General features: G+C 39.3%; 1 non-coding gene across 1 annotated transcript; it reads right to left on the bottom strand.

Annotated features, from left to right (window-relative positions):
* Positions 1–9634: 9634 nt before the first annotated feature.
* LOC127109461 (small nucleolar RNA R71) lies at positions 9635–9741 on the bottom strand. Its single transcript, XR_007796743.1, has one exon. It is a non-coding gene; the product is annotated as a small nucleolar RNA R71 (small nucleolar RNA).
* Between the last annotated feature and the right edge of the window lie 8303 nt (positions 9742–18044).

Genomic DNA, 18044 nt, shown 5'->3' with positions numbered 1-18044 from the left:
TATAAGATCTCTTCATCCGGAAAATCATATTGCACTGACTGGTAATCATCAATCGGTTGGTGAGCAAATGGTCAGCCAAGATACTACCTTTGATCGCTTTCTAATATCGGTATTCAACATCATACTCTAATAATAACATCTGGCAACAGGAAATTCTCCCAGTTAAAGCAGGCTTCTCAAACATATACTTGATTGGATCCATTTTGGATATCAACCAAGTGGTATGATTCAACATATATTGACGCAAATGCTTAGCAGCCCAAGCCAACGCGCCACAAGTTTTCTCAAGCATAGAATATCGAGTTTCACAGTCGGTGAACTTCTTACTGAGGTAGTAAGTTGCAAATTCTTTATTTCCAGTCTCATCTTGTTGACCAAGAACACAACCCATACTTTCTTCAAGCACGGTCAAATACATTATCAATGGTCTTCCTTCCACAAGCGGAGACAAAATCGGAGGCTCAAGCAGATATTCCTTGATATTGTCAAAAGCTTTATGGCAGTCTTCGGTCCAATCAAAAGACTGATATTTCCGAAGAAGCTTGAATATAGGTGCACATGTGGTAGTCATGTGTGAAATGAATCTTGAGATATAATTCAAGCGGCCGAGAAAACCTCTGACTTGCTTCTCATTTTTGGGCGCAGGAATCTCTTGTATTGCTTTGACCTTGGCAGGATCAACTTTAATACCCTTCTCGCTGACAATAAAGCCTAACAACTTACCAGAACAAACACCAAAAGTACACTTATTGAGATTCAAGCGGAGTTTATACTTCCTCAAACACTGGAATAGCTTCAACAAATGCTCAACATGCTCCTCTTCATCAATTGATTTAGCAATCATGTCATCGACATAAACTTCAATCTCTTTATGCATCATATCATGAAAAAGAGTAGTCATTGCTCTCTGGAAAGTTGCACCAGCATTCTTTAGACCGAAAGGCATCACTCTATAACAGAATGTTCCCCAGGGTGTAATGAATGTGGTCTTCTCCATATCTTCGGGTGCCATCTTGATCTGATTATATCCAGAAAATCCGTCCATAAACGAAAAGACTTTGAATTTAGCAGTATTGTCTACCAACATATCAATGTGTGGCAAAGGGAAATCATCTTTCGGACTGGCTTTATTCAAATCTCTATAGTCAACACACATACGAACTTTTACATCTTTCTTCGGCACAGACACAATATTGGCCACCCATTGCGGATATTTGGTGTTCACAAGGAAACCGACATCAATATACTTCTGCACTTCCTCTTTGATCTTTACTGCCATATCAGGATGCGTTCTCCTCAACTTCTGTTTGACTGGCGGGCATTCTGGCTTCAACAGCAATCTATGCTCCACAATCTCAGAATCCAAACCAGGCATGTCTTGATAGGACCAAGCAAACACATCTGAATATTCTCAAAGAAGATCAATCAACCCTTTCTTAACATCTTGAGACATTCGAGACCCAATCTTGACTTCTTTCACATCATCCTTAGAACCCAAGTTGACTAACTCAATTTGCTTTTCGAACGACTGAATGGTCTTTTCATCATGCTCAAGAAGACGATATAATTCATCACTCACTTCTTCATCACTTTCCTCTTTGGCCTCAAACACAGGGAATTCAAAATTTGGAGAAGGAGAAGGATCATTGTATTCAATGGGGTTAGAAACCAACCTGCATAATGATTTGATATTTTGATTTTAGAGAAGTGAATTTGTGATCAAACATTATGCAGATGGACAATTATATTGTTTATTTATATTTTTTGTGATTGCTATTTTCAGAATAAAGCAAAAAGTAAAATCAAAACATCATAGATGTGGATGAATAGAATTAATTTTATTAATGATCAATTTCAAAAGTCCCAAACAATGTTCACTTCTCCCTTAGGCATAGGAGAAGGATTTTTGAAAACATACAAAAGCAATTACTTAGGTCGATGCAAAATAACATGAATATCAACAGCAATCCAATTGTTGCAAGCCTTTCCACGTGTCACAAAATTGGTGCAGTCTTCCTCTTCGTCATCCTCTAGCACATCAGCTAAGTGTTGTTCATTGCCATGAATGAACTCTCCGCTATGGAAGCTAAGTTGCATATCATATGATCTTGCAGTTGATGAACCTCGCTGAAAGCCCAGACCGGTTCTACCTTTGTTGTCGGAGACCTCTACCATGTGCCCCCATTGATCAACATTGCCTTCTTCAACAATCTTCTTTGCATCCTTCAATGAGGACATAGGTGCCCCAACTCTCTTTTCAGCAGCAATAGATAAGGCTTGGAACAGAGTCCCAACCTCATCCTCAGCCTCAACGTAAGAGAAAGACGACAGGTGGCTAACCATTAGCGCATTTTCCCCACCAACAATGACAAGCTTGCCATTCTTCACAAATTTGAGCTTCTGATGCAACATGGAGGTAACATCTCCCGCCTCGTGGATCCATGGCCTTCCCAATAAACAATTGTAGGCCGGGTGGATATCCATTACTTAAAAAGTAATCTGAAAATCACTCGGACTTATCTTCACTGGAAGGTCCACTTCACCTATCACTGTTTTGCATGAACCGTCAAAAGCTTTGACGATTACGCCACTATACCTCATAGGCGCTCCTTGATATGTCAGCTTTGACAGAGTTGACTTCGGCAACATATTCAGTGACGACCCGGTGTCAACAAGCACATTAGACAAAGCATAGTCTTTGCAATTTATAGAGATATGCAAATCCAGATTATGATTCCTACCCTCCTCAGGGAGTTCTTCATCACAGAAACTGAGATTGTTACAGCAGGCACTTCCACCTCCTTACTGACAGTTGATTCTGCTTTATCTTTTGGGAACACCGGCCCAAACACACGACCACTACGGGTCGCCTTGGTAACATCAGCAATACTTACTACAGAACTAGTCGTAGGAAACGGGACCTCTTGACCATCCTTCATCATTATTGCATTGTATTGATATAGAACAGCTTTATCGAATGAATACGGGACTGGACCCGCTAACCGTATAACCAACGGCGATACCGATCTGTTGATGACGTTGTTACTATTACTGTTATTGTACTGAATCACCACTCTCTCGGGATTCTTAAAAACGGGCACTATGACATTCACATCATCATCTACATGACGGGATTGAACAATTTGAATCATGCCTTCATCCATCAACCGCTGGATGTCCCTTTTCATAACCTCATAACCTATCGGGTTGACACTACAGATAGCACAATCGTCATGGTCATGCTCACAATCACTCACCATATAAATGTCCTTGTGCATCGTCACCAAGGACCTCCGGATAAAACGAACATCAAACACTTTAAACTCTCCAAGACAACCGTCCACCATATTGACAAAAGAATTCCCATGAGCAGGTAGTGGATTTGCTTTCACATTTGGTGCACGGTCCTCAAAGGACACCATTCCACTCTTTATCAGCTTTTGAACCTCATACTTGAGTGGATAGCAATTCTCTATGTCATGTCCGGGTGCTCCTTGGTGAAAAGCACAACAGAGTTCAGGCTTGTACCACCATGGAAGTGGTTCTGGAATTTGTGGCAGGTTTCTTGGTTGGAGTAGGTTCTTGAGAACCAAAGACGGGTAAAGTTTGGCGTAAGTCATAGGAATTGGGTCAAAAGAGACCTTCTTCCTCTCAATGTTTTATTGATGATGATTGCTGGTATTGTTTTTGTTGTAGGTGTTTGTGCGTTATTGTGGTTGTTGATGTTGATGTTGATGTTATTATTGTTGCTGAATTGGTGTTGCTTGATTATTCGAGAATACATGAATGACTGAAGATAATTGATGATGGTGTTGACGGGGTGGTTGATTCCTTATGATCTGAGGCCTCCTCTGCCTCCCACTAGAAATTGCATTAGCTTCGCTATCTTTCTTCTTCCCAAAGCTACTGCCATATCTCTTACTCGATGATGCTTTCTCCTTTGACAAATGTCCTTCACGGACACCTGCCTCAAGCCTCATCCCCGTGTTTACCATTTCGATAAAGTAAATGGGGGCACTAGCAATCATACGTTCATAATAAAATTAACGCAGGGTCTTCAAAAATATCTTTGTCATTTCCTTCTCCTCTAAAGGAGGAGTGATCTGAGCAGCCAACTCTCTCCACCTCTACGCATACTCCTTGAATGTCTCTTTATCCTTCTGAGACATAGACTTCAGTTGGTCTCTATCAGGCGCCATATCCACGTTGTGCTTATATTGTTTTACAAAAGCTTCTCCCAAGTCATTGAAAGTGTGAATGCTTGCACTGTCCAAACCCATATACCAACGGAGCGCAGCACCGGTCAAACTGTCTTAGAAGTAGTGTATCAACAGTTGATCATTGTCAGTTTGGGTAGACATCTTGCGGGCATACATCACTAGATGACTTAGAGTACATGTGTTCCCTCTGTATTTTTCAAAGTCAGACTTAGAGTACAAGTTTTTACCTCTCAACATCTTCAATTCCTTGCGCAGTTCAAGAAACTGATCCTTCATTTTGTCCATTTTCTCATAAACATCCGGACCCTCAGACGACTCGGAATGATAAATGGTATCCTCTACACGAGGTAAGATGTGAACAACGGGAGGTGGCACAGACATGACCGGGATAAATACTGACATGGAAGCAAAAGTAGGCGCAAAGCCTTCAGGCATGAAGTTCGGCGGCATTCCCCATGGGAATCCGGAAGGCATAGAAGGCGCAAAGTGAGCGGTCGCAGTGGGCATGGTAGAGGTAGCCACCTCGGAAATAACAGTCCTCTGAGGAGGAAGAGTTATGGGCGTTGGAGAAGATTGACTATGAGCAACCAACACTGACTCCATCATGGCAGTCAGTCAAGCGATCTCGTCCTTCAACTCTCTGTTCTCTTGCTTAAGATGTTCCATGATTCTCAGATGATTGGCGTGAGTGTTGTACTGATGAGTCAGCTTGGCTGAAGCACATAAGAAACACCAATGAGACATTTGGCGAAAGAGAAACTTGCTTATGCAAATGATGCATGAAATGCAATGTTTGATTATTTTTATTTTCAAGGTACTTACTATATTATTTACAAATAGATATATACTTAACAACAATTGCAACAATTTGATATGACCATAAAAAATCTCTTTTTATTTATGTAATTGGAAGGATTACACTGAGTACAACTTCAGAAACCAAAAAGACACAAGAGAAAAGGAAACTAGTCATCCTAAGGATCCCTAACAACAATACCAGAAGATTTGGCTGAAGGCGCGTACTTCCTTCGAATATGTTGGATCTCGGTCTCAAAAGAAGCCTTCATCTGAGTCTTCTGAAGGACAAGTTGATCAACAATTTTCTTCTAAGCAACGGAAGGCTAGGGCATGCTAGAAGATGAAACCTTCGGCTCTCTCTGTCTCTTTGTCACTCGGTCTTCAAGTAGCTCAATAAGTGCATCCTTGTCCTTAGACTCCAACTGCAACTCATCATGCTTCTTGCTCAAAGCATGGAAACGTTCTTCCCACATATCCTTCTCTTGCTTCATCTTGGCGAGTGCGTCTTCCAACTCCTCTACATCTTGGTTCGGGAGAGTTAATGGCTTAACCACAACCATAGACATAGGTCTCTCACAAGGATAAGGCATCTTTAACTCCAAAGCTCTCTTCTTCACCCAAGGAGTGTATGCTTCCAAAGCTACATAATTATGCGGACCAAGCTCAGATCTACCTTTCCTATGTATGTTATGCCAAGCATGAACCATTTTCTGCTTCAAATGTTGGGGATCTTTACCCTCTTGATAGAAAGGGCCTTCTAACAAAGTGTTATTAGGTTTGTCTCTCAAGGGGTACCCAAGTTGTCGACGAGCCAAAACGGGGTTGTAGTTAATTCCTTCTTGTGTACCAATGAGAGACACATTAGAGAATTCACCACAACAATCAATAATATCCAAACTGCTCAAAGAAGGATCATACCAAACTATATCATCATTAGTGAGAGACATAAGTCTCTGAGACCACCGTAGACATTGGTTGTTCTCCACAAAAGCATGTGTCTGAGGCAAGTGCAAAATCAACCACTTGTACATAAGAGGAATGCAACAAACACTAGTTCTCCCACCCTTAGAATTCCTTAGATGCAAAGAGAAGTACATATCACCCAACAAAGTAGGCACAGGATTCCCAATCAAGAAAAGTCTAATGGTGTTAACATCAACAAAACCGTCAATGTTAGGGAACAAAGCTAATCCATAAATGAGCAACACAAAGATAGCTTCAAAAGCATCCACACTACCAGCTTGAGCAAAAGCAGTGGCTTCCTTGATGAGGAAATCAGATGGCAACCCAAATAAACCTCCTTTCTTCACCCAATGAGCCATATCTCAGACTTCTTCAAGTGAAGAGCTTCAGTAATAAGACGGGATCTCGGAATCTCTTCCAACCCACTAAATGGCACTTTGCAAGAAACGGGTATCTCTAATAGATGGGCATACTCCTCCAATGTAGGCACAAGCTGATAATCTGGGAAAGTGAAGCAACGGCAGAGAGGATCATAGAACTGCACCAACACACTCAAAAGTCCTTCAACCACATCAGCAGACAAGATAGACAATAACTTTCCATGACATTATTTGAAGTCCAAGGGATCTAATACAAAAGATGCTAGCTTCCTTAACTCTTTCAAGTCGGGACATCTGAAACTGTACTTCTTAGTATTCCTTCGTCCACAATCCATGGTCTGAAAATATTTGCAAATAAAACCTCAGTTCCTTGAAATTTTCGTGTGATGAATGTTATGATACGCATGAATGCATGAATGCAACAATAACAAATAAGGGATCACACACAAGGCAAACAAACAAAGGTCAAGGGATGAATCAAGTCATTGTCAAGATTAATCATCCGTTTTGGTGGATTATGGTTTTCACCTTATCAACACCCAAGTTCCATTGATATTGATAAGACTTGACCGGATCAACCAAGAATCAAGGGTTTGTTGTGAGTCACGAGCATGGAGTCTGGGTAAGAACCATCCCAAAGGGGTGAACTAAGGATAAAATCTGTAGATCATGTTCTAAGTTCCCAGAGTCTTAATTCCATCTATCGGATATTAGAGGTTAAGATGACTGACTCATCAACCCATAGTATTCTCAAGAGAAACTCGTCTGAGTGTAGTATCGTGTGAAAACTGTTATCAAGTCTACACTTGAACAGTCTCCGCACTACGTCCTAAATAAGCCAAGAAGGGGTAAATGTTCTACGGTCCTTAGCTTCTCAGACCCAATTTAGAGATAGTAATGCCTAACCATAAATACTTGTGTGACATTTCCAAATCCAAAAGAGTCTCCACTGAGCAGATGGATCTCAAGCCAACTTGTTAAGGACTACTCCATGATGACACTGAAATTCACCTTATTTTCGACTCCGATTTCGCATGCATTTTAGTAGTTTTATTGTTATTTTGTTGTGTTATTACTATGTTTCTCTTTGTTTTCAGGTTTTTACTTTAATCGGAGCCCCGATCGAGAAAAGGAGTGAAAATGAGCTAAAAACCCTAAAGTTCAGCATTTTGTACTTGTGGTTGTCGCCATAGACCCAGCCATGGCATTTCCTAGCTCAACTTCCCTCAACTGCCACATTCCCCACTACTTCCCCTAAGGCGCCACAATTTGGCTTTATGGCGGGCGCCATGGATTTGTGGCGGATTCCACAAGAGGAAAAGTTTTCCCTCCCAAATTCAAACTGAAGGGCATCCTTGTCATTTCCATCATTTTACTTGCTTATAAATAGAAACTCGAATTCATTTGTTTAATCATCCAAACTTAGAGCAGAGGCAAACTTAGAGCAAACTTAGTTTCACTTAGGCATATATTCAGTATTTTAAAGTGGTAATCGCTTCGCATTGGGGTGTTACCACAATTGTGTAATCGAGTTTGTGATCGAGTCTGTAATCGAGTTTGGAGCACTTTGGAAGGAAGTTAATCTTGTCGCCATTTTCATTTCCACTTCGCATTTTATTCAACCCTCCGATTGGAGCAGGTTTTTATTGCCTTGCCTTTATCTATTTATTTCCCGCACTGTCTTTACTTTATTTGTTTCTCGCACTCGCTTTACTTTATTTATTTCTCGCACTGTCTTTACTTTATTTATTTCTCGCACTCGCTTTACTTTTATTTACTTTTCGCACTCACACTACTTTATTTATTTTCCGCACTCGCACTACTTTATTTATTTTCCGCACTCGCACTACTTTTATTTACTTTCCGCACTCGCACTACTTTTATTTATTTTCCGCACTCGCACTACTTTTATTTAAATTAAATGCACCTTTACTTTACCGTCTAACTAAATCTATAAGGTTAGAATGTAAGTATCGTAATTGAACCGATAATCCGTACAATTGTTCGTAGAAACACTTAAGGTCTATTTTAACTTTCAACTTAAGTTTTCTCGCACTTAATTTTCGTTGGGTAAGATCGAAAGTCGTCCAACGTCTATTTAAACTTAATTGTTTTTAACTATTTCAAAAACAGTGAAAGCTCTTTGTTTAGTTCATTAGGAGTTTTTAACTTAAGAAGAAAAGAGATTTTAAAACTATTTTCGGACGCGTTTATAAGTTTAGAGTCTGGTTCGTGAGAACCTCTTTTGGTTAAGAAATCCAGGTTAAAATACTTTTCAACTTAGTCAAGATACTATATTTCTTAAAAATAGGTTTACTACTCTAACGCAATGCGCGCCTTTTTATAAGTGACAATAAGAGGGTTTGATTAGGGAGTACAACTCGGTTCTGAATACGCGAAAGCGACAGTTCCTGTTAAATTAGTTCTTTTCAAAGTAGGAAACACTGCCCATAAGTAGTTCTATTAGCAAGTACTTGGATTATTAATTGATTATGTGAATTACATCTGAGCCTGTCTTTATTAATTGAACTTTATTCAACACTTTACTTTTCATTGCACACTCTAAAAACTCCTATTTTGATTACCTTTGATAAACACCATAACAACAGACAATGATAGATTGACACTTGGTCTCTGTGGATTCGAAAATCTTTTATATTACTCTGACGCGTTCGTATACTTGCGAAAAGCACGCATCAAGTTTTTGGCGCCGTTGTCGGGGACCAATTTCGTCAAATTTCATTACCCTATTGTTATATCGTTTAGACTTAGGCTATTTCCCGCCGGTCAATGCGAAAAGCTCGCAGCACCAGAAGCTTAGTATACCCTCTGGCGGAACCTGAACGTTATGCTCGCGCACGTTTATTCTTTCATAGAATTAGGAGAGCTATGGCCGAAGATCAAAACCAAAGACCTCTTAAGGATTTCGCCCAACCATCTAACGAAGAACCTAGTTCTAGTATAGTAAACCCAACCATCCCAACTAATAATTTCGAACTTAAACCCTCCCTGTTGCAACTAGTGCAACAGAGACAATTCGCAGGTCTCGCTACTGAGAACCCAAACCAACATTTAAAAATATTTCTCCAATTAGCAGACACTTTTAAAACCAATGGAGCTTCTCCTGAGGCAATACGTTTAAGATTATTCCCTTTTTCCCTCAGAGATAAAGCCCTATCATGGTTAGATTTCCTTCCACCCAATTCCATTACGACTTGGGATAACCTTAGAAGAGTTTTTCTTGCTAGATACTTTCCCCCAAGTAAGACCGCCGTTTTTCGAAACCATATAACTAGATTTACCCAGAACCAAGGAGAATCAATGTTCGAAGCCTGGGAGAGATATAAAGAGTTGTTAAGAGCATGCCCACATTGTAAGACCCCAATTTTGACCCTAAGATCCCTCTTGGCATCATAACATTGCATTTGCAAAGCCTCAAGGATCATAAGCATCTTGGTTCCCTTTACCTTTGGGTAGGACCTCTTGTGAGTGGTTTGAGATCACCAAGCATGCTTGAATTGTATATTATTGCTTTTCTTATTTTGTTTACTAACCAAAAGCACAAAAATATGTCACTAACATCTTTTGTTTGTAGCTTGAACAATCACAAGGTCAAAAGCTTCAAGGAGATCATTGGTACAAAGATATGGTCAAAAGAAGAGGAAAGCAAGCATGGTAATAGTTACCAAAGCTCCCCTCCATCAAATATGCCTCCCTAGCATCTCAATTCATCATTTTGATCAAGGAAGGTCAAAGGGTTTGAGGTTTGTTCCCCAAAGAAACCCTAATTCATCTGTGCACCACAATGCCTTGCTCTTGAAGCAACCTCAGCCCATGATCAAATACAATTAAGGGAAGTTCTTTAACTCGTCATTTCATTCATATTTAAACTTATTTGATTGTCCTAAATCATCAATTCATCAAGATATGAATCATGGACTTGAGAAGTTGATCAGTCAATTCATCTAACTATTTTGAAATGCATTGAGACCTAACTTTTTATGTGTTGGTCAAATGGAGATGATCCCAAAAGAAAAAATATTCTTAAGGATAATATGAACAATTTTCATGTTCATCAAAAATTAATTTGAAGCTTGGAAGGTCATCTCCCATTCGAAGACATTATAGGTCATTTTGACTGAAACCCTAATTTTAGGTGAACTTCCCAAGGACATAACTCATTCATTTCTTATGATTTTGAGGTGGGATAAAATTAATTGGAAATCTTAAGATGTCTACTTCAAATGTTATGTTGAACAAAATTTCAAAATCTCAAGGGAAATACATGTGATAATGCAAAACATTATAGGTCACTTTGGACCAAATGCATTGAAAGGCAAAAAAGTCCAACTTCAAGTGCCCATAACTCTTTCATCAAAAATCCAAATGATGCAAAATTTAAGTCCATTTTGATTGTCTTGAAAAGATATACAACGTCTATGTTGGAGGTTGTTTCATTTGAAGTTTGCATCATCAAAACAGAAGGGCTTGAACATTGTCCAAATTTAGAAACTTTGCCTTTACATGTTTTGCACCTTGCACTTTAAACTCAAATTTCACCAATTTCCACACTTCAAATGGATTTTTGCCCAACATAACAAATGTTCCTTACATCAAAACCTTTCCAACCATTACTCACATGCTCATGTTTGGATTTGGCAAATGGCATTTTCGAAGAGGAGAAGTTTTAGGCATGATTATGCATAACATGTTGGAACTCATTATGCAAGCTTGTGCATTGCCAATTCCACGACCATTTCAGCTCAGTTATGATTCAGAGTGCATTTGGCATTGAATTTGGGCCTTTTGAATGATCATGCAAGCCCATGCAATGAATATCCAATTCCATGCACACGGCTTTGATCACATTTACCTTGCCTTTCCATCTATAAATAAGAGCCTCACTCCATTCAAATTTCATCCATGAATCAACCTGAAATGTTGCTGAACTGAAAACCGAGCCACACCTAAAGGAACTATTCCAATTTTTCTTCAATTTCTCAGATCTGAAATTCAACTAAATCAGGTTGAATTTCTAGATCTAAAGTTCCTAGACCTCTCTCTCACACTCCATTGATCTTCTGTTTGGCCAAAGGAAGCAAGGAAGCAAGCTCAAATCTCCAGAATTCAAGGTTGTTCTTCAACTGGTTTTCTCTTCGAAACTCACAATTTATTGATCTATTTGCTTGGATATTATGTTGGCTGAAGTCCTCTTCATAGAGGCAATTGTTTTGAGTACTTAGTTGTTGAAATCCATGAAGTTCACTTGAACACCACAGAATTTCCATCTCTGATTTCTCTCAATATAGAGATCTATAGTGGAATTGAGTGGTACAGGGATGATGTACATCATCACAGCTTTCCAATGATGTATGGATCGTGTATTTTGGTTAAGTTTTTGAAACCTGCAAATGTCACCGGAATCTTCATGCTCACCGGAGAAGAATGTGGCTCCGATGACCGTCCCTTTGCCAGATGCATTGTGGACCGTTGGATGCTTTCTCCAGTTTATATCACAACCGTTTGATCTTATGACTTTTAATAATGCCATGTGTGATGTTGTTGACTCAACTACACCATGCGCGCGCGCCTCCCTGCCTTCAGATGTGCCACGTCAATTAATGAATCCAGATCTGAAGCCTCTGGATTTTTGGCATTTTCTATTTTCTGATTTATTTTCTTTTATTCCCATTATTTTCAAAAATTCATATCTTCTTCATTTTAATTCCAAAAAATATGGGACCAATTGCATTCTTCTCCAAATAATTTCTAGTTTCTAATTTTGATTTTTAATATTTTTTATTTTGTCATTTGATATTTTTTGTGAATTTTCTCTTTTCTGGTTATTTTTAATTCATTTTAAATAGTTTTTGATATTCAAAAAATACAAAAATATTTTCCTAACCTTTTTGAATGATGATGGATCTATGAAAAATATTCTCATCAATTTTTTAATTGATTTGAGATTTATTTGAGATTTTAGTTCAATTAGGTTATTTTTATTCATTTTTAATTGATTAAAAATAGTTTCTGACTTTTAAAAATGCTGAAATTTTTTGCCAAACTTTGTTTGACATTGTTGAACTTAGGATAAATCACTTGGACCTTTCAAGGTTGATTTGAAGTGATTTTGAAGTTTGACCTTTCTTTTATTTTTAATTCAAGTTTATTTTAATATTAAAAATGCCAAAAATATTTTGCTTATTGTTTGACCTCCAATCTTCATCTCATTTCTGATTTCTCATTGTTTGACTTTGACTTTCAATGTCATTTGGTCAACATACATAGATTGGTACATTTATTTCATCTTATGCATTTTCATCTTCCATTATTCATCTCTTTCTTCTTCTTCTTTTTCTTTTTTGATCAATGAGTTGAAGGTTGACAAGTTAGCATTGATTAGGGAGACTTAACCTTCCTTGATTCAAATCTAATTCATCTTGATCAATTGATCAAGTGAATGGCTTTGCATTAAGGATAGGTTGTTTCCTAAATTATGCAAAAGACTTAAACCAATACAAGATCAATTCTCTTCTTCTTTTTGGCATGGCAAGTTGTTGGAACTTGGTTCACTAATCAAGACTTCTAACTTGTGTTGTTGCCTACATTATTATTGACCGGCCTCAGATAGTTGTGACTTCTACATAAGTCCAATTACGATTGCTTAACATAGCGCTAAATTTGCCTTATGGCACACTAACTACTAACACTAACCATTAACAATTAACATTTACTTTTTGCTCTTTACTTTTATGCAATTTACTATTCTTGCACATATTATCCATTTTCTTTTTCCTTTTCTCACTTGAGCACATGTTTATGTTAATACAATTTGCCTTTTGCTCACTTGAGCACATAATTGTGTATATGTCATTGTGCTTGTGTTTTGTTTTGATTGTTGTGGACCAAATGCAAAGAAATGGACAAATGGACTTAGTTTCTAGGACATTCCCTATGCAAAAATTGGAGTAAAAGGACCTTAATGTTGAAGATGACCATGAAGTACACAACCTCTAAACTCACTCTTGTCCATTCTTGATTTGCTTCATAAAACTCTTTGATGTGTGTGTTCTTGTGCTAGGGATTCCACCTTGATTCAAATTTGGGGAACCATTGCCATGAGCTTCTAAGAGAAAGAATTACAAGATGCCTTGAAGATCCTTCCAAGAGTTCATTTGACTGTTGATTGCTTGAGTTTATGCTTATGTGATTGCTTATTCCAAAGGATGGGAGCTACTTGGATCATCAATATGATCTCAAGAGAGGAACTCCATTGTGGTTTTGTTTCTTCTTCCTTACCTCTTACATGCTTAGGACTTTAGCCCTTCTTCTTCTTCTCTCCACTCTAACCCAAGCCAAAACTTTTGTGCAAAAATCTAACACTTGTTTTCAACATTAGAAACCTAAGCCTTATGCTTTTGATTTTCAAACTTGCTTTTCATAATACTTATTTTGAATTGAATCTTTAAGTCAACTTTGACCATTTTGTATATACTTCTAAGTGGTAAATATAACCCATTCAAATGTCTTTTTGTGGTTTCAATGGCCACTTTCTAATCAAAAAAATTTCATAACCTTTAGCTATTAGGTTTGAGTTATCTTTGTGGTAGATGTAATACTCACCTATATCCTTAGTGATGGACAATGAGTTTTCCATGCTTATTATAGGGTTAACCCCTCACTAGCATGTTGAAGCTATCCTCACATGGTGGATTTGTGGTTTTAGGTTGAGTTTTCTTCCTTTGATAACAAAAGACCTTAAGGCTTTTGGACCAATCAATTCACCAACTTGTTTTGAGATTTTTACCCCGAACTACGAGGTTTTGATCCTAATCTTTTATAAGATGGTACGTAGGCAATGGGTTTATCCATCCAAAAACACAAATATAAATAACTTGTATGAAAAGGGCTCCCTAGGAGTACCTAGGATGTTTTGGGTGCCTAACACCTTCCCATTGCATAACCAACCCCCTTACCCAGATCTCTGACTCTCTTTTACTAGTTTTTGATTCGATAAAACTTTTAGGTTTTTGTTCGCTTTCTAACCATTCCTTTGGATAAATAGAAGTGCGGTGGCGACTCGACTTGTATGATTTACCTTGGATTTAGTCAATATCTCTAATGGTAACGAATACCCCGCTACAGAAAAGTGGCGACTCTGCTGGGCACGCATTGTGTTTACCCTAGTGGGTTTTGCCTACTTTTCATATTTGTTGTATTGTATGGTATATTGTTTTGTGACATATTTTTGTGCAATTTGGGATTACTGTATTGTATGTAATGATTGAATTGCTTGAATATTAATTCCTTGTATGCTTGGTGATCTTTGTGAGATGAGTTCTATACCTAGACTCGAGTGCACTTAGGATAGGAGAATGGCATAGTCTTGTTGACTTGTGTGGAGTTATTCCTTAGCAAGTTGACTTGCAAGTCCATTCACTTGGTGGAGGTCATGTTGGGATCAATAATGTCACACAAGTAGTTGTGGTTAGACATTACTCTTTCCAATATAGACCTTAGAAGCCAAGGACCTTAGTTTACCAAGCCCATCTTGGCCTATTCTTAGGATGTAATGCGAAAGTCATTCAAGTGTAAGGTTTGATACGATTGTTACACGATACTACACTCATAAGAGTCTCTCTTGAGAATATTTTTGGAATACGAGTAGTCGTTTCTCCGATAATATCCGAAAGATGGAATGATGACTATGGGAACCTCTTGTAGAACATGTTTGGCAGGTTTAAACCCTAGTACACTCCCTTTGGGTGGTTCTTAACCGAGGCTCCATGCTTGTGACTCGCAACAAACCCTTGATTCGTGGTTGATCCGTTCATGTATCCTTAATATCCATGGAACTTGGATGTTGATAAGGTGTAAACCATAATCCACCAAAATGGATGATTGATATTAAGGATGATATGATCCATCCCATGACCTTTGTTTGGTGTGCTTTGCTTGATCCTTGAGTGTCATTGTTGCATTCATGCATTCATGCATTCATGCATCCATATCATCAATAATGAAGAAAACTTTCAAGGAACTTAAGAGGTCTATTTGCAAATTTTCAGACATTGAAAGACAAAGAAGTACAGTTTCAGACACCAAGATTTGAAAGAGTTAAGGAATCTGACATCCTATGTACTAGATCCCTTGGGTTTCAAGGCTTGTTTTGGGAAGCTTCTTCCTCTTCTGACTACTCAGGTGGACGAAGGATTGATTAGTGTATTGGTGAAGTTTTATGATCCCTTGTACCGTTGCTTCACGTTTCCGGATTTCCAGCTTTTGCCTACACTTGAGGAGTATGCCTACCTTGTGGGTATACCGATTCTAGACCAGTTGTTGTTCAGTGGCTTGGAGAGTATTCCTACTTCTCAAGAGATAGCAGACATGTTGCACATAGATGAACCTCTGGTTGGTGCTCATATGACTACCAAAGGTGGAATTCAAGGTCTCCCTTCTGAGTTCCTCATTGCTCAAGTTATTATGTATGGGAAGGCCATGAGTGAGGATGCCTTTGAGGCCACATTTGTACTTCTCATCTATGGGTTAGTGATGTTCCCCAACATCGACAAGTTTGTGGATATGAACGCTATTAGGATCTTCTCTACTCTTAATCCCGTTCCGACTCTGTTGGGTGACGCTTATTTTTCTTTGCATATGAGGAATGCAAAGGGTGGTGGTGCCATTGTGTGATGTTTTCCTCTGTTGTATATGTGGTTTATTTCTCACTTACCGCAGACGGTCGCCTTCAAGGAGAACAAAGGATGTCTACGGTGGTCCACGAGACTTATGTCTCTCACTAATGATGATATCTCTTGGTACAACCGTGTGTATGATGGTGTGCAGATTATCGACTCTTGTGGTGAATTCTCCAATGTACCTCTTCTTGGTACATGTGGTGGGATTAACTACAACCCTGTTTTGGCACGTCGTCAGCTTGGGTTCCCTCTAAAGGATAAACCTAATAACATTTTGTTAGAGGGTGTGTTCTTTCAGGAGGGTAAAGATCCCCAAAACTTGAAGGGCAGAATGGTTCACGCTTGGCGCAAGATTCATAGGAAAGGAAGGAAAGAGTTGGGTCCTAAGAATTGTGTTGCTATGGAGCCTTACACTGCTTGGGTTAGGAAGAGAGCGTCTGAGTATCTCATGCCTTACGAGTATCCAAGACCTACACCTTTGGTTATGGCTAGGCCTTCAACCCTCCCTGACCAAGGAGCAGAGGAGTTGAAAGACGAAGACCGATCACGTGCTTAGATCCGTGAAAGAGAGGAGTTTCTTCAGCAAATCAAGGAGAAGGATGCTTTGATAGAGTTCCTCGAACATCAGGCTATTGATGATCCTGATGATGCATGAACCTCTCTACTTCCTCAGTCTTCCAAGTTTTGGAAAAGGAAGTACGATCGACTCGCCAAAGAGAAGGCAGATATGGAGGCAGCCTACGAGAGGGAGGTGAAGAGGCTTCGTGCATCTTATCTTCCTGTGTCCAGAGCTTTGGACGATTGCTTCTAGACTAGAGATCCATAAGATGTTTATTTCCCTTCTCTCTTGTATTATATTTGGTTACCAAAACTGTACTTCTTTAGTGTAAAAATGTTTCCAGATATTATTTGATGAGATATTTCCATATGTGATAAATGTTTAATACTTCCAAACTTTGCAAATAGAACCCTAAAGTTCCTTTGAAAAAAAACAAATCATGTGCACAATCATTGCATGCATCATGTGCATAAGCAGGTTTTGTTCCCGACTTCTTGTCCTGTGGTCTAACTTTGTGTTCTTCATTTATTTTCAAGACAAGCTGACTCACCGGTACTACACCAGAGCCAACATCCAGACTGATGGATCATTTGGAACAAGAGAACCGCGAGCTGAAAGAGGAAGTGGCCAGATTAAGTGCCTTAATGGAGTCATTCATGGCTTCCCAGAGCTAGTCTTCTCCGACACCTTCAACTCCTCCCCAGAGGACAGTCATCTCTGAGATTGTCTCTTCTACTGTGCCCGCAGCCAGTGCACACTTTGCTTCAACGGCCATGCCAGCCGGATTCTCGTGGGGGATGCCTCCCAATTTCATGCCCGAGGGTCCTGCTCCCACCTTTGCTTCTATGCCGGCATCTAGCCCGATCCTTGCTGTTCCTCCTACTATCGTGCATACTCTGCCCAGAGTAGACGACACCATCTATCATTTTGAGCCGTCTGAGGGCCCAGATGTCTATGAGAAGATGGACGCTATGAACGATCAATTTCTTGAGCTTCGCAAGGAATTGAAAACTCTCAGAGGAAAGGATCTTTTCGGCAAGTCTGCTGCTGAACTCTGCTTGGTTCCTAATGTGAAGATCCCTGTGAAATTCAAGGTCCCTGACTTTGAGAAATACAAGGGAAATACTTGCCCTCTCAGCCACCTGGTCATGTATGCCAGGAAAATGTCGACTCAGACCGACAATGACCAACTGCTCATCCACTACTTTCAGGACAGTTTGTCTGGTGCTGCTCTGCATTGGTACATGGGTTTAGACAGTGCGAACGTCCGATCCTTCAACGATCTTGGCGAGGCCTTCGTCAAGCAATACAAGTACAATGTGGATATGGCTCCCGATAGGGACCAATTGAGGGCCATGTCCCAGAAGGACAAGGAAAAATTCAAAGAATACGCCCAGAGGTGGCGAGAGGTAGCAGCACAGATCGT

The sequence above is a fragment of the Lathyrus oleraceus genome, chromosome 7 (genome assembly GCF_024323335.1).
Source record: "Lathyrus oleraceus cultivar Zhongwan6 chromosome 7, CAAS_Psat_ZW6_1.0, whole genome shotgun sequence".
NCBI lineage: Eukaryota > Viridiplantae > Streptophyta > Magnoliopsida > Fabales > Fabaceae > Lathyrus > Lathyrus oleraceus.
This window is presented reverse-complemented; position numbering and strand designations above follow the sequence as displayed.